The following is a 21,731-nucleotide window of genomic DNA, read 5'->3' on the forward strand; positions in this document are numbered from 1 at the left end:
CAACATTATGATAAGAAAGACTTTGTTGCTAGGAAACATGGTAAGGAAAGAGAGCCTTGGGTTCGGAAACCCATGCCTTTTCCTCCCAAACCATCCAAGAAAAAGGATGATGAGGATTTTGAGCGCTTTGCTGAAATGATTAGACCTATCTTTTTGCGTATGCGATTAACTGGTATGCTTAAAATGAATCCTTATGCTAAGTACATGAAAGAAATTGTTACTAATAAAAGAAAGATACTCGAAGCTTAAATTTCCACCATGCTTTCTAATTATACTTTTAAGGGTGGAATACCAAAGAAACTTGGAGATCCAGGAGTACACACTATACCATGCTCCATTAAAAGAAACTATGTTAAAACTGCTTTATGTGATCTTGGAGCCGGTGTTAATGTTATGCCTCTCTCTTTATATCGTAGACTTGATTTGAATAAGTTGACACCTACTGAAATATCTTTGCAAATGGCTGATAAATCAACTGCTATACTTGTCGGTATTTGTGAGGATGTGCCTGTTGTAGTTGCAAACGTTACTATTTTAACGGACTTTGTTATTCTTGATATCCCGAGGACGATAGTATGTCTATTATTCTTGGAAGACCCTTTTTGAATACTGCAAGGGCTGTTATTGATTGCACTAAAGGCAATGTCACTTTTCATGTTAATGGTAATGAGCATACAATACACTTTCCGAGAAAACAACCTCAAGTTCATAGTATCAACTCTATTGGAAAAATTCCATCAATTATATTTGGAGGTTTTGAATTTCCTCTTCCTACTGTCAAGAAGAAATATGATATTCTTATTATTGGGGATGTGCATATCCCGTTGAGGTAACATAGTGTTATTCGAAATTTCTCCGGTTCCATGTTATGCGGAATGAGTTCGTTAACAAGACTTGATCGACCTTGTTAGCGGATTCCTTTTGATGAGCATGAGATGGATGAAACTAGAAGGCACAACCTTCTGTACCCTCCTTTTACTTTATGTTATTTATATAAATAAAATAAAAATAGTGTTTTCTGTCTGTTATCTGATTATCCGTGCAATATAAAAATACCCTAGAAAAAAAGTTCTCCAAATGTCCTGAAATTTAAATATGATTTTTTCTGGAATATTTGAGAATATTTAGCACTGAGAACACAACAGGGGGGTCATCCACCTGGCCACGAGGGTGGAGGGCGCGCCCTACCCCCTGGGCGCGCCCCCTGCCTCGTGGGCCCACGGTGGCCCCCCTCCACTTATCCTTTCACCCACACACTCCTTCTTCCTCCCACAAACACGAATATCCAGCTCAAACCCGAGTCCAAGCTCATTTTGCTGCCATTTTCGATCTCCTTGCTCACAGGACCTCTCACAAAACTGCTTGGGGAGATTGTTCCTTGGTATGTAACTCCTCTATTAGTCCAATTAGTTTTTGTTCTAGTGCTTTATTTATTGAAAATTTTTGCTGCTTAGGTGACCCTGTTCTTGAGTTTGCATGTCAAATTTATATGGTCAAAAGTAGTTTTGATGCATGATATAGGCTCTAGGCACTTGTAGGAGTAGTTGCTATCAAAATTATTGAGTTTGGTTTACTTTTATTTTGAAGTTACTAAAAATTTCAGAAATTTTTCCGAGGAAGAAATATGCTTAGGAAAATGTTCCAAGGTGGTTCTCCAAGGAAGCAAGGACCCAGGCTTGCAATGCGTGATGCTGATGAAGAGCCACCAAGAGACGCTCTAGTGCGTCCTTATGAATGGCCTTCGGAAAATTTCATGGATCGAGCGGGAATTAAATAAGAATTTAACGCATATTTGTGTAACGCTGATCTTGTGAGCTCCGAGGAAGAAAAGTGCAGCCAGTATCACTATCTCACTAGTTCCTTTGTGAGGAGGTTTGAATTTTCATCTTCACGTAATTCTCCAATTGTCCTGTTTGATCTTTATGAAAATTCTTACACTATGGACTTAGAGGATTTTACCACTGCTTGCAAACTTCCACAATGGGGTAGTATCACTATCAGGGATCCTCGCAAATCTGAATTTAGAGATTTTCTTGCTAGTATAACTGTAGGGGAATGTAGAGATATAACACAAGCTACTATAGGGAGCATTCACTTTCCCGCTATGCATTATTTTGCTCTCTCCATAGGTAGATGCATTAATGGTAAAGATGAGGCATGTCACATGTGTGTCCCTGACCTCAGTATTCTTAGGAGTGCTGTGTTAGGAGATAAATCTTATAATTTGGGAGCCATTGTTGCACGTAGGTTGCATCTTAATAGATTTAATGGAGATTTCTTTGGTGGAATTTATGCAACCCGCATAGCTAATTTTCTTGGTGTAGCCATACGCGAAGATGATATTGAATTACCCCTGCTTACCTAGACTTTAATGCTATGGTTCACCACCAGTTTGTCGAGAGGAATGAATCACCTCTCCAGTATCGTTTAATCTTTGACAGACGCCGTGATGTCCATATTACTCTCCTTGCTCTTGCCTTCTTTGATTATCAGGCAAAAGGAAGATATGTTATTACCAGAGAGGAGGCAGATGAGTACGAGAGGAGGGCGGAGGCCTCTCGTCACCACGCTGCAGCTCAGGAGGCGATAGCCGCTGCATTTCAGTACGACCCTAACTTTTACTATGGATATTCGCCAGGCCAGCTGTGGCCATAGACCAACTTAGGCCAAAAGCCTAAGCTTGGGGGAGTACATATTTCCCACCGACATTACATTTATGTTCACACACTCATTGCTAGATGTCGGTGCTCATACTTTTTCATTGTATCATCCATGCTAGTTTATTTTCCTTTTTATGCTTTCTTCTTATGTATTTAATAAACCTTAAGAAAAACCAAAAAATACTTGTAGCTTTTAATTAGTTTACTTTCCATGCTTGTAGTAGTAATTAAAAGGAAAACCCAAAAAGATTTCATGTTCTTCTTTTACTTGTTGGGAGCTTTCCCGTGTAAATAGTTTTATTTCTTTTCTTTTCTTTGGGGGTCGATAGGAGAAGACTATAATTAAATTGTTGAAGTAGCTCTTATATGCATTATTATTGACCTGACAAAAGAGCCCATATTGCCTTGTCTTATCCTGTTTATTGAATTCTTGCAGATTCCAGCTTAGTCAATTGCACTTGCACTATTATTATTATTCACATCATTCGATCATGCAAGTGAAAGGCAATTATGACGATATATGATGGACTGACTGAGATGAGAAAAGCTGGTATGTACTCGACCTCTCTTATTTTAGTAAATATGATTAGTTCATCATTCCTGATTCAGCCTATTATGAATAAACATGTTTGCAATGACAACTAGAGATCGTAGTTTCTTGTGCCATGCTTGATTAGCTAGGAGCTTATTATGGTTTAACTTGCGTGCCAACATGCTATTAAAATGGTTGTGATGTGGTATGATAGGGTGGTATCCTCCTCTGAATGATTTAAGTGACTTGACTTGGCGCATGTTCACGCATGTAGTTGAAACAAAATCAACATAGTCTTCACGATATTTATGTTCATGGTGGATTATATCCTACTCATGCTTGCATTCAGTGTTGATTAATTTTAATGCATGTTCATGACTGTTGTCGCTCTCTAGCTGGTCACTTCCCAGTCTTTTGCTAGCCTTCACCTGTACTAACCGGGAATACTGCTTGTGCATCCAACTCCATAAACCCCAAAGTTATTCCATATGAGTCCACCATACCGACCTATATACAGTATCTACCTGCCGTTCCAAGTAAATTTGTATGTGCCAAACTCTAAACCTTCAAATAAATATCCTGTTTTGTATGCTCGAATAGCTCATGTATCAACTAGGGCTGTCCGTATCTTCCATGTTAGGCGGGTTATTCTCAAGAGGAGTGGACTCCGCTCCTCACTCACGAGAAAGTGGCTGGTCACCGGGATGCCCAGTCCCATGCTTTATGCAAATCAAATCAAAATAATTGCAAACAAAACTCCCCCTGTGACTCTTGTTAGTTGGAGGCACTCCTTGTTTCGAGCAAGCCATGGATTGATGCTTGTTGGTGGAAGGGGGAGTATAAACTTTACCATTCTGTTTGGGAACCGCCTATAATGTGTGTAGCATGGAAGATATCGCCATCTCTTGGTTGTTATGTTGACAATGAAAGTATACCGCTCAAATTATTATTCACCTCTATTTTAAAACCAAGATCTGGCACCTCTACAAATCCCTGCTTCCCTCTACGAAGGGCCTATCTATTTACTTTCATGTCGAGTCATCATCTTCTTATTAAAAAGCACCAGTTGGAGAGCACCTCTGTCATTTGCATCCATTACTGTTAGTTTACATTGAGTATGACTGTGACTGGATCTTTTTACCATGAATTACAATGTCTAGTCAGTCCTTGATCTTTAAAGGTGCTCTGCATTTATGTTTTGCGGCCTCAGAAAGGGCTAGCGAGATACCATCTTGTTATATCATATCATGATTGTTTTGAGAAAGTGTTGTCATCCGAGATTTGTTATTATTGCTCGCTAGCTAATTATGCCATTGATATGAGTAAACATGAGACCTAAATGTTATTGTGAATATGGTTGGTTCATAATCTTTGATGAAAACTTGAATACTGGCTTTACATATTTACAACAACAAGAGCAAACAGAGTTTGTAAAAGTTTTTCTTTATCACTTTCAGTTTATCAACTAAATTGCTTGAGGACAAGCAAAGGTTTAAGCTTGGGGGAGTTGATACGTCTCCGTCGTATCTACTTTTCCAAACACGTTTGCCCTTGTTTTGGACTCTAACTTGCATGATTTGAATGGAACTAACCCGGACTGACGTTGTTTTCAGCAGAACTGCCATGGTGTTATTTTTGTGCAGAAATAAAAGTTCTCGGAATGACCTGAAAATCAACGGAGATTATTTTTGGAATATATAAAAAATACTAGAAGAAGAATCCGCGTCAGGGGGCCCACACCCTGTCCACGAGGGTGGGGGCGCGCCAACCCCCTGGGCGCCCCCTGCCTTGTGGGCCCCCTGACGCTCCACCGACCTCAACTCCAACTCCATATATTCGTGTTCGGGGAGAAAAAAAATCAGAGAGAAGGAGTCATCGCATTTTACGGTACGGAGCCGCCGCCAAGCCCTAAACTCTCTCGGCAGGGCTGATCTGGAGTCCGTTCGAGGCTCCGAAGAGGGGAATCCGTCGCCATCGTCATCATCAACCTTCCTCCATCACCAATTTCATGATGCTCACCGTCGTGCGTGAGTAATTCCATCGTAGGCTTGCTGGACGGTGATGGGTTGGATGAGATTTATCATCTAATCGAGTTAGTTTTGTCAGGGTTTGATCCCTAGTATCCACTATGTTCTGAGACTAATGTTGCTATGACTTTGCTATGCTTAATGCTTGTCACTAGGGACTGAGTGCCATGATTTCAGATCTGAACCTATTATGTTTTCATGAATATATGTGAGTTCTTGATCCTATCTTGCAAGTCTATAGTCACCTATTATGTGTTATGATTAACGTTAACCCTGAAGTGACAATAATCAGGTCCATTACCGGTGATGACCATAGTTTGAGGAGTTCAGGTATTCACTATGTGTTAATGCTTTGGTCCGGCACTCTATTAAAAGGAGGCCTTAATATCCCTTAGTTTCCAATAGGACCCCGCTGCCACGGGAGGGTAGGACAAAAGATGTCATGCAAGTTCTCTTCCATAAGCACGTATGACTATATTCAGAATACATGCCTACATTACATTGATGAACTGGACCTAGTTCCGTGTCACCCTATGTTATAACTGTCGCATGATCGATCGCATCCGACATAATTCTCCATCACCGATCCAATGCCTACGAGCTTTTCATATATTGTTCTTTGTTTATATACTTTTCCGTTGCTACTATTACAATCACTATAAAACCAAAACTACTACCGTTACTTTTGCTACCTTACCACTACTATCATATTACCTTGCTACTAAAAACTTTGCTGTAGATACTAAGTTTCCAGGTGTGGTTGAATTGACAACTCAGCTACTAATACTTGAGAATTTTCTTTGGGTCCCCTTGTGTTGAATCAATAAATTTGGGTTGAATACTCTACCCTCAAAAACTGTTGCGATCCCCTATACTTGTGGGTTATCAATGCTCCCTGGGCACTTACGTGGGAAGACGGCAAGAGACCGGGGTAATCGGCTATGATGGACACTTCTGTGCCATCGTAGCTTGCCTGATGGAAAACCCCCTCCTTAAGCTCTACAAATATATCCGGATCCTCCTCAAATCCGGGATCTAGGTCCCGAATATGATTCTCCAGCTGCGGAGTAGGGCTATAGATCCCCGCGGTGGCCTTCCGCCATTCCTGTTAAAGATGGTTGGTTTGAGTCCAATTAGTTGAGGCTTAAGATAAGGATTGAATAAGATTCTGGATTGAAAGCTTACCCAGCTAGGGGGTTGTACATGGAGAATCCGTCCCGGCACTTAAGATGAGTAAATTCTTCTTTCTCCGCTTTATAAAGATCCGCCAGCATGGAGGCTAGGGTGGCAAAGTCATATGGACCCTTACACCCGTAGAGAGATGTATCATCCTCCCCAATGTAGTTCCACATGGGGAGTCCTCTGGATTGGAATGGCTGGACGCCTCGCGTTATGGAAATTTCCATGACCTCGATCATGGATAATCCGGATTTGGCGAGTATTTTTATCTTGTCCATTAACATCTTGACTTCCACGCTATCTTCCTCCTCGAGGCTCTGAGGGCGCCAGCTATGGCGTTTCTTTAGTGGTGCGCTGGAAAATTCGGTAAGGCCCATTCGGACTGGGTCGGGGAGGGCGACATCTTCAATATAAAACCACTCTGGGGGCCACTCCTCGGATGCCTTCTTTGACGTGCCGGACAGGTATCCGGTTCCGGCTATGCGCCATATCTCGACGCCGCACACCTCGAATATGGATCCCTTTTGGGAGCGAGGGACGAGGAAGGACAATTTTCTCCATAACTCAAAGTGGGCCTCGCAACCTAGGAACAACTCGCAAAGAGCGATGAAGCCCGCGATGTGTAGAATGGAGCCCGGCGTAAGATTGTGCACTTGGAGGCCATAATACTCCAGGAGACCTCGGAGGAAAGGATGGATTGGAAATACAATGCCCCTCAAGAGAAAGGAAAGGAAGCACACTTGCTCCCCTTCTGAAGGATTCGAGAAACTTTTCGCCAGGGCTTCGCCCGTAAAAGAAGTTAATCCCGCCCGTACCAGGACTAGATCCGCAGGGGGAAGGTAGTCTTGCGCCTGGAGCTTGGTCAGCTGGGCGTGGGATATTGAGCATCTCTCCCAATCACCTTTTTCGGAGCCATGAGGGCGGGAGTAAGAACTGGGAGCGCTAGCCATGTTTGAGTGGTTTCTCCTAGCAAGCTCTAAAGATTTTCCGCCTGGTGTGGAATGGCATCTGAGATCCAATCCCTTTAAAGAGATGCCTTTTTTACGTGTTATGTGCAAAAAATACTCTAACCTTTTGTATTCGTTCGACATGTGGAAGCAGAAGAGACGGAGGCGCGGGAGCCAAATGGTATGACATTAAATGAAAAGCCAAACATAACTCTTCGGGTCAAGATGCTTTGAAGTATTCGGAGGAGGAACCTGCCTTGCAATGCCAAAGACAACCTGCGCGCCAGACACACCGTCATTGAAGCCTGGTTTGGGGGCTACTGAGGGAGTCCTGGATTAAGGGGTCCTCGGGCGTTCGGACTATATGACATGGGTCGGACTGATGGGCCGTGAAGATACAAGACAGAAGACTTCCTCCCGTGTATTGATGGGAATCTCCTTGGTGTGGAAGGAAAGCTTAGCGTGCAGATATGAATATTCCTTTCTCTGTAAACTGACTCTGTACAACCCTAGGCCCCTCCGGTGTCTATATAAACCGGAGGGTTTAGTCCGTAGAGGCAATCATAATCATATAGGCTAGACAATTAGGGTTTAGCCATTATGATCTCATGGTAGATCAACTCTTGTAACCCCTATACTCATCAAAGTCAATCAAGCAGGACGTAGGGTATTACCTCCATCAAGAGGGCGCGAACCTGGGTAAAACATCGTGTCCCTTGTCTCCTGTTACCATCAATCCTTAGACGCACAGTTTGGGACCCCCTACCCGAGATCTGCCGGTTTTGACACCGACAGCATGACCACAGAAGGTTTTATTCATGTAAACAGAACAACAATTATTCTCTGACTTAAATGAATAACGGTATTGCAATAAACATGATGTAATCATATTCATGCTTAATGCAAACCCCAAATAACATTTATTTTAGGTTCATCACTAATCCCGAAGGTAGAGGGAGTGTGCGATGGTGGTCTTATCAACCTTGGAATCACTTCCAACACACATCGTCACCTGGCCCTTAACTAGTCTATGTTCATTTTGCAACTCCTGTTTTTGAGTTACTAATCTTAGCAACTGAACCAGTATCATATACCCTGGGGTTACTATGAACACTAGTAAAGTACACATTAATAACATGTATATCAAATATACTTTTGTTCACTTTGCCATCCTTCTTATCCGCCAAGTATCTGGGGTAGTTCCTCTTCTAGTGACTATTCCCTTTGTAGTAGAAGCACTCAGTTTCAGGCTTAGGTCCATCTTTGGGCTTCTTCACGGGAGTGGCAACTTGCTTGTCATTCTTCTTGAAGTTCCCTTTCTTTTCATTTTCCCTTATTCTTGAAACTAGTGGTCTTGTCAACCATCAACACTTGATACTTTTTCTTGATTTCTACCTTCGCCGATTTTAGCATCGCGAAGAGCTCGGGAATCGTTTTTGTCATCCCGTGCATATTATAGTTCATCACGAAGTTCTAATAACTTGGTGATAGTGACTAGAGAAGTCTCTCAATCACTATCTTTTCTAGAAGATTAACTCCCACTTGATTCAAGCTATTTTACTACCCAAATATTATGAGTACATGCTCATTGGCTGAGCAATTCTCCTCCATCTTGTAGGAAAAGAACTTGTCAGAGGTCCCATACCTCTCGACATGGGCATGATTCTAAAATACCAATTTCAACTCTTGGAACATCTTATATGCTCTGTGTCATTCAAAACGTTTTTGAAGTCCCGGTTCTAAGCCGTAAAGCATGGTGCACTAAACTATCATGTAGTCATCATATCGAGCTTGTCAAACGTTCATAATGTCTGCATCTGCTCCTGCAATAGGTCTATCACCTCGCGGTGCATCAAGGACATAATTCTTCTATGCAACAACGAGGATAATCCTTAGATCATGGACCCAGTCCGCATCATTGCTACTATCATCTTTCAACTTAGTTTTCTTTTGTCACAGCAGATGTCCTAGAGGAAGGACTTAGTCGTGGAGCCATCGCGACGGGTTAGCTTGAAGGGGTTAAAGCGGACACAAGGACACAAGAGAGTTTATACTAGTTCGGCCCCTTCGAGGAAGGTAAAGCCTACGTCTAGTTGTGATGGAATTGATGGGGTTTCGATGACTAGGGAGCAAACAAGCTTCGCCTATGTCTCGAGTTGTCGTCTCTGTCCTTGAACCGCCGCCGGGTCGTCCCCTTATATACATGGGTGACGCCTGCCGGTTCAGAGAGTCCCAACACCGGTTCATACTTGTATCCGGGTTGGTCTCTCCTTGTTCCTAACTTATATTACAAGTATATGCACAAAGCTGATGTACGGCTACAGGTTGTAAACCGACTACGGGCCCTGGGCCTTTATCTACCTCTTTGGGCTTTAACACCTTTGAACTACTGATGGAGTTAATCCGGCCCAGGTAGGCCGGTTTATGCCCAGTACTAATATCCCCAACATTAGGCCCCAGATTGATTTGAACAGGTTCATGTCAATCCTTAGCAACAATCTTCATCTTCAACATCTTCTTGTAGTTGTTGAACCGCCGTGACGTCATCTTCTCTGTTTGCTGTAAACCGGCGTGACATCATCTGTCATAAAGAAAACATCCATGATATCTTCTTGTTTAATAGATTCGCAATGACCGAGGTGACCGCCCTACTTCCAAAATCTGCGGTCCCTTGATTCCCGCGCCTGACACATGTCCTTTGCCTTATAAATAGGCCCGAAGGGTCATTTATTTTCTTCCCTTCGTGCCCTTCCTCTTCGTCTTCCTCGCGTCGCCAGTCTCAGAGCTCCGCCGCCGCCGTCGTCTTCTGCATCACCCTTGGCCGCTGCATCAACTTGAACGCGCCAGAAAGCCGCGGCGACCTTCCGCGTTTTCCTCAGCTCTGGTAGGTCTTCTGTTCTTCTCAACATAGATCTGATCTAGGGCTTCGTGTTCTTGCGGTGTTCCTCACTTGTTCATACTCATGTACTAGCTCCTGGATGCACATGTAAACCCTTGCTTTGTGTAGCGGTAACTTTCAGTATCCGCCGCTAGTTTCCTGCCCAAAACCATAGATCTCACATATACTTCTGCTCATTGATTCAATACTGTTCTGCTTTGATCTTCGACTATTTTTCTTATTTTCTGAACTTGCTTCAGATCCAATGCCGTAATAAGATCTTGTGAAACCTGTTTCTGCATACTTAACCATCCGCAATCTCAATTGCTTCAATGTTTAGGTCAGGCGGTTTAACCTTATAGAAAATTTTCCAAACCGGTATATGCCATTAGTCCCCTTGTTGAACTGCCAGATGTTGGTTGCTTCATGAAACTCCGGTTTAAATAGATCTGCTTCCGGTTTAACATTGCACATACCAATGTACTTTGTAGATTTCATCATGGCCAAGCAAGTGTATGAGTGCAATTGGGTCCCTTCTCGCGTCACAGAGGATCAACTGGACGATTTAGTCCTGATTGGCGCCTTGGGCAGCAAAGACACCGTCCATTGGAGGGCTCCTGGCAAAGAATGCCCCCCCACACCTCGAGAAGGAGAGGTTGTTGTTTTCGTAGACCACTTAGCCCGGGGTTTTAAACCGCCCGGTTCTAAATTCTACCGGGATGTTCTAGCTGATTTCCAACTCCATCCGCAAGACACTGGCCCCAACTCTGTTACAAATATGTGCCACTTCCAAGTGCTCTGTGAGGTTTTCTTTCAAGAGGATCCCACAGTGGAATTATTCAGAGATCTTTTCCGTCTAAACCGCCGTACTGAGTTTACTGATGGCTCTAATACGGAGTTGGGTGGCATGGCGATTCAAAAAAAGGAAAGAGGTCACATACCCTCACGCCAAGCTGCACAGTCACCCCAAGGAGTGGAATCAGACATGGTTCTACTGCAAAGACACCTCCCCTGCTGGTGAGAATCCCTTGCCTGGCTTTCGTCCGGAGCGGCTCAGCAATACCCATCCTTTTCCTCAACGATTGACTGCCCAGGAGAGAAGCAAATATGCTCCTCAGCTGTCAAAGCTCAGGGCCTTTATGGCCAACGGTTTAACAGGGGTTGACCTTGCTCGCTGTTGGATATCATGGAGCATACTGCCCCTTAGTCAGCGCTCCGGTTTGATGTGCAAATATACTGATAGTGTGGATGACCCACTGCGACATTCAAGACTCCAGCTCTCCGGTGAAGAAATCACAGAGGCTGTGCGTAAGATATTGAATGAACCGGAGCACATCTGCGCTAGAACCGGCCTGCTTCCCTTCTGTGCTACCAACAAACCGCCAGCTGTAAGACTTTGATTTTTCTCTTTGTTGAATCTGTTATTGATATGTCTGGTCATTGTTTTTAATATCAGTGTCTGCATAACCAGGGCGATGATCCATTTTGGAGCAAAAAGCTGCCGCAGGAGAAACTAGAGAAAACAAATAAACCGAAAAGAGCAACCCGGCAAAAAACTAAAGCTGTGAAGAAGACTGCCCACCGGAAAAGAACCACTGCATCTTCTAATCCGGCCCCTGATGACGAGGTGGATAATCCAGACTTTGAGGTAGAGCTTGACTCACTTGGTTTTTTTTTCATGCATCTTATTGATGATGATATTTGTCAGGATGATGCCGAAGCCAGCTATGCGGATGTTGCAGAGGTAATTATTCTCTCTTTCGATTCAGAAACTTTGCCTTCACAAAAAATCCGCCAGGCAAACCGGAAAAGTTAAATTTTCTCATCCTCTTGCTTATTTGGATCCTAAACTTCTTATGAAGACTCAACAACACGAAGCTCGCCGCACCACCCGGCACAGCGGCCAGGTAGTTACCTCCACCGGTTTACCGAACAGTCCGGTTCGGAAACATCATTCCGAGGTCTCTAATTCGCTTGTCAGTGCTTGTCCTAAAGCGGGCTGCTTTCGTCAACCTCTTAATCCGTCTAACTCCGATTATCAGGTTATTTCCCACTCATCTTCTGGCGAGTCGTCGGCTACTCAGCTCCCACCGCTCAAAACAGTGCTTGGGTAAGCTATATTTATTGTGATGTTTGTAGTATATTGTCTTAGAACATATGCTATATTTAATTTTGTTATTCTTCTCAGGGCCAAACCTAGGCCGAGCAAGAAGGCCCGCCTGGATAAAGCGGCCGAAGAAGATGTCATTCTTGAGCCAGGCACCACACCCAATCTTGAAGCGGCTATTCCTGAGGATATTCCCAATGATCCACCACAGCCAGATGATGATCTTACTGCTGAGGAAATACCTACTGATACCTCAGGTCCTATCCATCAGCCCACAGGTTCCCTCCGGGTTGAAAGCTCCACCGGTCCTGCAAAACCTACTGACAAGCCAACAGCTCTAGTGCAAAACGGTGGTACCAATGATGATGAAGTTGTCATTACTGGCACTGGCCATACTGAGCCAAGCAATCCTGTCGCTTTATCCAAACATTCTGCCAAGGAAGAACTAGCTGCTTTTGGGAAAGGCAAGTGGAATGCTGATCTGACGGCTTACGCTGCTCTGAACGCCCAAGATATCCATTCCGGCTATCTGAACCGGCTGTATACCAGCCGTGACTATGAAGCCGGTCTGGTTAACATGATGAAGGATAAATATGAGGTAACTTCCATATGCTCCTTCCTGCTTGTATGCTTTCATTCTTGCTGACTCTCCTAGCCCCTAAGGGCCGATTTGAAATATTCTTTCAAACCGGGACTTAATAATATGAATCTTGATGCTTTGAAATTTGCTGATGTAGTCCCCAAGGGCCGGTTCAACTTAGCGTAATTAAACCGGTACTTTAAGTAATTGAAATTGCCGCATCAGAATACATATGATCAAATAGCCATTAGCCCCCAAGTGCCAAGTTGAATACTTGTATTGATCTTGGGACTTTGTAAACAATCGAAAGATGAAGCGGTAAATCGGAGGCCGCTTTAGATCAAATATGCATTAGCCCCCAAGTACTAAGCGCATAACTTGTTATGTGGTTGGTACTTGAATCCTTCTACCAGTTTGCTGAAGCATATATCTGTATGCATGCAGGCGGAGCTGAAGACGAAAGAGAACCAAGTCATCGATCTTCAAGAAGCCCTGAAAACCCAACAAGCTGAAACCTCCAAAGCAAAAGAGGAATTGGCCAGTGCTTTAAGCGCCATGGAACAACTTAAGGAAAACTTCAAAAAGAAACGGGCGGACTGGGCCACTGAGAAATCCACTTTGATCAAACGAGCAGAGGATGCTGAGGCTGCACTAAAACCAGTGGCAGATGAACTAACCAGCATAAAGCGGCACGTGCATGCCATGACTGCTGCTATCTTTGGTAAGCCAGTTTTCCTACTGAATTGGCTCTGCCTTCTGACAAAGTCGCCGCCTTATTAACCCTTTATGGTATTTCAGGGACACGCATTGGTCACTTGGGGTCAGATGTACGGAAGAAGCTAAAAGCCGCCTATACATTAGTTGAACAATTGTATACTGGTGCCCAGCGGATCATCTGTACTGCCTCTCATAACAAACCGGCGCCTACTTTGATTCAAGACACTCTGATGAAACTGTCGGTGCTTCCTGCCCGGATTGAAGAGCTAAAGAAATCTGCTGCTCGAACCGGCGCAATCAATGCTTTAATCCGGGCAAAAGCCTGGGTGCCGGACCTTGATCCTGTTGAAGCGGCTCAGGGCTATCCCAGCTTGAAGGAAGACGGATCAGAATTCGGTGAAGCGGATCTACGAGCAATAAACCGGGAGGTGCGTCCACTAGCTTGTCAGTTGGCTGAGGAAGCAGACTTGTCTCGTTATCAAGTGCAATATGATAGTCAGAACAAGCGAATAGCTGCGCCAATCCATGAATCGGAAAATCTGATTCCTCCAATCTGTAAGCATACTTACGCTCCCGATATTGACCCGTCCTTGTTGATCCACGATGAAGCTGTTTTTCAAGCATTAATGGGAATCGACTGGACAACTGTGGATTTCCAGCCACTGGGTAGGGATACGGAGGCTGAAGCGGCGCAGGACGACCCACAACCATCAGGTCAGGCTGGTGACCAAGCTTGAACCGAACGCCGGTTTAAAACTGCCTCTTCTTCACGAAAAACAATTATATTATTATGGGCACCATGTTGCCTTGTAATAGGCTAGCTGATACCTTTGATGTTGATATGCCTTCGTGCGTAATTTGTTCTTCCTGTGGCAATGAACTTTCCAAAACACTTTCTGAAATAAAAAATTCGTCAAGTGCCACCGCGGTTGTACCGTCAGGCGGAATATGATGTCTGCATATATGAAATCAAAACAAAGTTTTAAGTATGACCAAATTTTGAGATACATAATACCTGCCGTCATTGAGCATGAAGTTGGCTTGGCCAATCTTGAAGCGGAGTTTTGCAAACCCATACTGTTTGGAGGAGATAACAGCTCATGTATATATATGACGCTGGTTTACCATGTAAACCGTGCCGGGTTATGATAAACACCGTGTTACTCCATAAGAGGATGTTAACAACAAGGATCAAACCGGACAAATAGTCTCCGGATTGACGTGAACTGTGTTCCGTCAATTGATTGGTTAAAAAAAACTTTGTCGGTTTAAAGAACACAATAAAAAGCAAAAACCCCCCCTTCAAAGAAAAGTATGAAGCAAAAGCAACAACAAAAACGTTTGCCAAAAAAGATTTATTTAAGCTGATCAAATGGCGTAACCATGGCCAAACACGACCAAGCTCCCGTTAGGTGTAACTATGGTTCTAGTTAGCCAGGTCCCCAAGTGATTCTTGTGGCATTTATGCCGACCAAATGGCGTGGTCATGGTTCGGGTTCGACCAAGCCCCCAAGTGATTCTGTGGCCTTAGGCCGATCAAGAGGCATGACTGGTTCAGACATGACCAAGTCCCCAAGTGATCTGGTGGCTTTCGCCTATCAAAAGGCATGGTATTGGTTCGGACACGACCAATCCTCCAAGTGATATAACACGATGCTTTTAGCAAAGCGAACTCAAGGGGTAAACCGGAGGCCGTTTTAGAGCAACTCCGTGTAACCTCACATGATGTAAAAGAACAGATACCCCGCTTTAGCTGAGGTTCCGGTTTATTATACTTAATCATAATATATACATTGTATGTACATAAGTATAGCCAATGGCTCAGGTATAGTAAGGCTGAAGATGAGCTATATTCCACGGCCTGTTAGTCTCTTCCTCTGATGTACGTGAGTCCTTATGCTCTCGAATATCGATCAGATAGTATGACCCATTGTGTAGATTCTTGCTGACCACGAAAGGCCCCTCCCAAGGTGGGGATAGCTTATGCATATCAGTCTGATCTTGGATGAGCCGAAGCACCAAATCTCCTTCCTGGAAGGCTCTGGTTCTGACTCGGCGACTGTGATAACGATGAAGATCCTGCTGGTAAATCGCTGACCGGGTGGCTGCGATGTCACGCTCTTCATCCAACCGGTCCAAAGCATCTTGTCGTGTTGTCTCGTTGTCCGCTTCAACATAAGCCGTGACACGAGGTGAGTCATGACGGATATCGCTGGGAAGAACCGCCTCCGCTCCATAAACCATGAAGAACGGTGTGTATCCTGTTGATCTGTTGGGTGTTGTATTGATGCTCCATAACACAGATGGTAATTCTTCTACCCAACAACCCGGCGTTCTCTGCAAAGGAACCATGAGCCGGGGCTTGATGCCTCTCAAGATCTCTTGATTAGCTCTTTCTGCTTGACCATTGGATTGTGGATGTGCCACTGATGAAACGTCGAGCCGGATGTGCTCCCGTTCACAGAACTCCTTCATAGCACCTTTGGATAAATTGGTACCATTATCTGTGATAATACTGTGCGGAAAGCCAAACCGGAAAATCACCTTTTTGATGAACTGAACCGCCGTGGCCGCATCACACTTGCTAATAGGTTCTGCCTCCACCCACTTTGTAAACTTGTCCACCGCCACCAGGAGGTGGGTCTTCTTATCTTTGGACCTTTTGAAAGGCCCAACCATATCCATCCCTCAAGTCGCAAACGGCCAAGTAATTGGAATCATCCTCCATTCTTGAGCCGGTACATGACCACGTCTTGAAAACCTTTGGCAACCATCACATCGTCTGACCAGATCCTTCGCATCAGCATGAGCAGTTAACCAATAGAAACCATGGCGAAACGCTTTAGCCACTAGAGACTTTGAACCGGCGTGGTGACCACAATCTCCTTCGTGGATCTCCCGCAAAATTTCACGGCCTTCTTCAGGAGACACGCAACGTTGAAAAGCTCCTGATACACTGCCATGATGCAACTCACCGTTGATGACAGCCATGGACTTGGATCGCCGGATTATCTGCCGGGCAAGAATCTCATCTTCTGGCAACTCGCCCCGGTTCTTGTACGCCAGATAAGGAAGCGTCCAATCTGGAATAACATGAAGAACTACCACCAATTGAGCCTCCGGATCAGGAATGGCCAAATCCTCTTCACCAGGGATCTTCACCGACGGGTTGTGCAGCACATCCAGAAAAACATTGGGTGGGACCGGTTTGCGCTGAGAGCCCAACCGGCTTAAGGCGTCCGCCGCTTCATTTTTCCGCCGGTCCACGTGGTCCACCTAATAGCCTCTGAAATAACCTGCAACAATATCCACCTCACGACGATATACTGCCATGAGTGGGTCCTTGGAGTCCCAAGTGCCAGACACTTGCTGAGCCACAAGGTCCGAATCACCGAAGCACTTAACTCGACTTAGATTCATCTCCTTAGCCATCCGAAGACCGTGGAGCAAGGCTTCATACTCAGTTGCATTGTTAGTACATGGGAACATTAAACGGAGAACATAACAAAACTTATCACCTCGTGGGGAAGTTAATACGACTCCAGCCCCCGAGCCTTCCAACTGCCTGGATCCGTCAAAATGGATGGTCCAATACGTATGATCCGGCTTTTCTTCAGGTGCTTGCATTTCCGTCCAATCATTGATGAAATCAACAAGTGCTTGAGACTTAATCGCTGTCCGAGGCACATATTTCAAACCATACGGCCCCAGCTCTATAGCCCACTTTGCAATCCAGCCAGTTGCTTCCCGGTTCTGGATGATATCTCCCAAAGGAGCAAAACTGACCACTGTAATTGGGTGCCCTTGGAAGTATTGCTTAAGCTTCCGTCTTGCCATAAAAACTCCGTACACCAGCTTCTGCCAATGCGGATACCTTTGCTTGGACTCAATGAGTACCTCACTGATATAATAGACCGAACGTTGAACCAGATGCTCCTTACCTCCCTCCTTTCGTTCCACCACAATAGCCACGCTGACCGCACGACCATTAGCAGCAACATATAGCAGTAATGGCTCCTTGTCAATGGGAGCGGCGAGCACAGGCGGATTGGCCAATTGCCGCTTTAAGTCCTCAAATGCTTCATCAGCAGCAGAACTCCAGATGAACTGATCCGTCTTCTTAAACATCTGATACAAAGGGATCGCCTTCTCACCAAGGCAGCTGATAAACCGGCTTAACGCGGCAATTCAGCCTGCCAAGCGTTGAACATCATTGATACACTTCGGTTTAGCCAGGGAGGTGATGGCTGTGATCTTCTCCGGATTAGCCTCAATTCCCCTGTTGGACACCAGAAAACCCAATAACTTGCCCGCCGGTACACCAAAGACACACTTGTCCGGATTAAGCATCATCTTGTACGTCCTTAGGTTATCAAAGGTTTCCTTCAAATCATCGACTAGAGTCTCCTTCTCCCTGGATTTAACCACGATATTATCCACGTAAGCATGTACATTATGGCCAATCTGCTTGTGAAGATAGTTTTGTACACACCGTTGATAAGTTGCCTAGGCACTTTTGAGCCCAAAGGGCATAGACACATAGCAGAAGGCTCCAAAGGGAGTTATGAATGTCGTCTTCTCCTGGTCCTTAACTGCCATTTTGATCTGATGATAGCCAGAATATGCATCCAAAAAACTTAAACGCTCACAACCCGCCGTAGCATCAATGATTTGATCAATACGGGGGAGGGCAAAAGGATCTGCTGGACAAGCTTTATTAAGATTTGTGTAATCCACACACATACGCCAGTTGCCGTTTTTCTTAAGGACTAGCACCGGATTGGCAAGCCACTCAGGGTGAAAAACTTCAACAATAAAGCCAGCTGCTAAGAGCCTGGCTACCTCTTCTCCAATCGCCTTGCGTCTTTCTTCATTAAACCGGCGGAGGAACTGTTTCACCGGTTTGTATTTAGGATCCACATTAAGTGTGTGCTCAGCGAGTTGCCTCGGTACACCTGGCATGTCAGAGGGCTTCCATGCAAAAATGTCCCGATTCTCACGGATGAACTCGATGAGCGCGCTTTCCTATTTCGGATCCAAGTTGGCACTAATGCTGAACTGCTTGGACGAATCGCCAGGTACGAAGTCAACAAGCTTAGTTTCTGCTGCCGATTTGAACTTCAGGGCCGGATCATGCTCCGTAGTTGGCTTCTTCAACGGAGTCATGTCTGCCGGATCAACATTGTCTTTATAGTACTTCAACTCCTCGGTGGCACAAACCGACTCTGCATAAGCCGCATCTCCTTCCTCGCATTCCAAAGCGATTTTGCGGCTTCCGTGAACCATTATTGTCCCCTTGTGACCCGGCATCTTGAGCTGCAAATACACATAACAGGGCCGAGCCATAAACTTGGCGTATGCCGGATGCCCAAACAGGGCATGATATGGACTTTGGATTTTCACCACTTCAAACGTTAATGTCTCCGACCTGGAATCACGATCATCCCCAAAGGCCACTTCAAGAGCTATCTTAGCAACGGTATAGGCTGATCTTCCAGGCACTACACCGTGGAATACTGTATTGGACGGTTTGAGATTCTTATCTGTAAGTCCCATACGTCGGAAGGCCTCATAGTATAGGATGTTAATGCTGCTCCCTCCATCCATGAGCACCTTGGTGAACTTATAACCTCCCACCTGAGGCACCACCACTAGAGCCAACTGACCCGGATTATCGACCTGGAGTGGGTGATCCTCTCTGCTCCATATGATTGGCTGTTCAGACCAACGTAGATAATGGGGTGTGGCCGGTTCAACAGAGTTGACTGCCCGCCTCTGAACCTTCCGGTCTCGCTTGTCCAAGCTAGTGGTAAAGACATGGTACTGCCCATTACTCAACTGCTTTGGGTTGCTTTGGTAACCTGACTGTTGCTGCTGTTGGTTGTAACCACCCTGGTTGTTCTGACTATTTTGACCATTATGTCTGCCCGAATTACCATTAAATCCTGAATCGGAACTTCCTCCACCGTAACCCGGTCCGGACCCTGAGCCACCGCCAGATCCGTGATCATACCGGAAATTATTAGAATTCTTGAACTCCTGCATAATAAAGCAATCCTTCCAAAGGTGGTTTGCTGGCTCCTCCTTCGTCCCATGTCTTGGACATGGCTGGCTTAGCAGATAGTTCAGGCGGTTTGGGTTGGGGTTGGGCGCTCCACTACGATTTTTCGGCCTACCCGTGCGCCGTTGGCCATTGTCCTGTACGTTGGTATTAGCCACAAAATCCATGTTACCATCCGCTTTACGCTTGCCTCCTCCGCCATTGCCTACCCAGTGATGCTGCTGACCTTTGGAGCTGTTGTTCTTCTTCCCCTTCCCTGTCTTGTCATCATCAGATTCGGGATCCTTGGTACTATCAGAATCAGCATATTTTACCAAAGCGGCCATGAGGGTCCCCATGTCGGTGCAATGACGCTTCATCCGTCCCAATTTCAACTTCAGGGGCCCAAACCGGCAGTTGCCTTCTAGGGTTAATACTGCGGTGTCAGCGTTGATGCGGTCTGAGGAGTGCAACACTTGTGAAACCCGACGCACCCAATGAGTCGTTGACTCTCCTTCCTCCTGGACGCATGCAGCTAAGTCCACTATCGACATAGGCTGTTTACAGGTATCCTTGAAATTGTTGATAAACCGGGCTCGTAATTGGGCCCATGAACTGATAGAATTAGTGGGCAAGCTTTTTAACCAAGTACGGGCCGTTCCTTCAAGCATCATGGTGAATTATTTCGCACATGCCGTGTCATCCACATCAAGCATCTCCATGGCCATCTCATAGCTCTCTACCCATGTCTCTGGCGGTTGATCCGCCGTATAATTTGGTACCTTGTGTGGGCCCTTGAAATCCTTGGGCAAACGCACGTTGCGTAAAGCGGGGACGAGGCAAGGCACCCCCAAAGAACTAGAAGTAACACCAGGTTCGATCGAAATGGTTGGACGAACCGGCGTGAGCTGCCGAGCCTGATGCTGTGCGGCTAACTCGGCCTCCCTACGCGCTCGGGCCCGGTTCACCACTTCCTAAGCGTCATCAGCACCACCCGTCGGGTTGTTACCACGGGGTGCTCCACGTCGTTCATTACTCGACACTGCTGGTTCATCCATATGTCTGCTATAGCTCCGGCTTGGACGGGGGGTCGAGTGGACTCGGTCGCAGCTGTACGAGTACGCCTCCTGTTGGGCCAAAGCTGTCCTTAGAAGTTCCTTGACCCGTCGCGTCTCTACTGCTTGCAGCGAGTCACCTTCAACTGGAATGGCCTCCAGTCGTGCAGCAGCGGCAACAAGATTGTCCATTGGGTTGGAGTAGTGACCCGGAGGTGTTAAAGCATCCCGAGGTATAAAGGTGTTTTGACGAGGCGGGTCCATCTGACGGGGCTGAACCGGTGCACCGGTCCCAGGGGCTTCTGCCCGGTTCCCCTCCAGCGGATTACTGGCTCTTGGTCCTGGAGTGTTGAAAAGGTCTCTGGCCTCGAAAACCGGAGGTAAGCGGGATCGGTGCTTCCTTCTCATGACTTCATGTGATGCGCTCTGGTCTAACATAAGCCTGTAGGCCTGTGCGTCTAAAGCAGCCCGCTCTATGGCCATCCTGGTGTCCTCAGCCGCCAGATCCGCCTTGGCCTGGGTGATATGTTCCTTTACCTTTGCAATCTCCGTGTTGTGAACGTCCTGATCTGGCGGATTAACTTCCGCCATAAGCACAGCCAACGCATCAAATAGCTCTGATAGAACCTGAGCCGGCGGGCACACATGGCCTCCTGCCCCGGCGGCCGTTGCTGCTGCTGAACCAGAAATCGTTGCCGCAGCTGTCGAAGAATGAAGCGCTGCTTGTGTTCCGGCCATGAATATTCCAACCCGGTTGGGCAGATCAGAGGGGTCCAAAATACTGTCGCCATCGGAACAGCTCCCAATCCGGCCATCTTGTAGCTGATAAAGAGATTCGGTTTCTCCGGTCGAAGATTCGTCACCGGAACAAATGACAGTCGCCCCGTGAAATCCCGATCCGTCCTCATGACTTCCTCCATGGATGACTCCCACGAAGGCACGCTTCATGGCCGGTTTAACCCGGGCGGATTGCGCACGCTGAGCCGTCTCGATGAGGTCGGTGCAGATG

This window comes from Triticum urartu, chromosome 1A, assembly GCF_056163025.1.
Source record: "Triticum urartu cultivar PI428250 chromosome 1A, HENAU_Tu73, whole genome shotgun sequence".
Classification (NCBI taxonomy): Eukaryota; Viridiplantae; Streptophyta; class Magnoliopsida; order Poales; family Poaceae; genus Triticum; species Triticum urartu.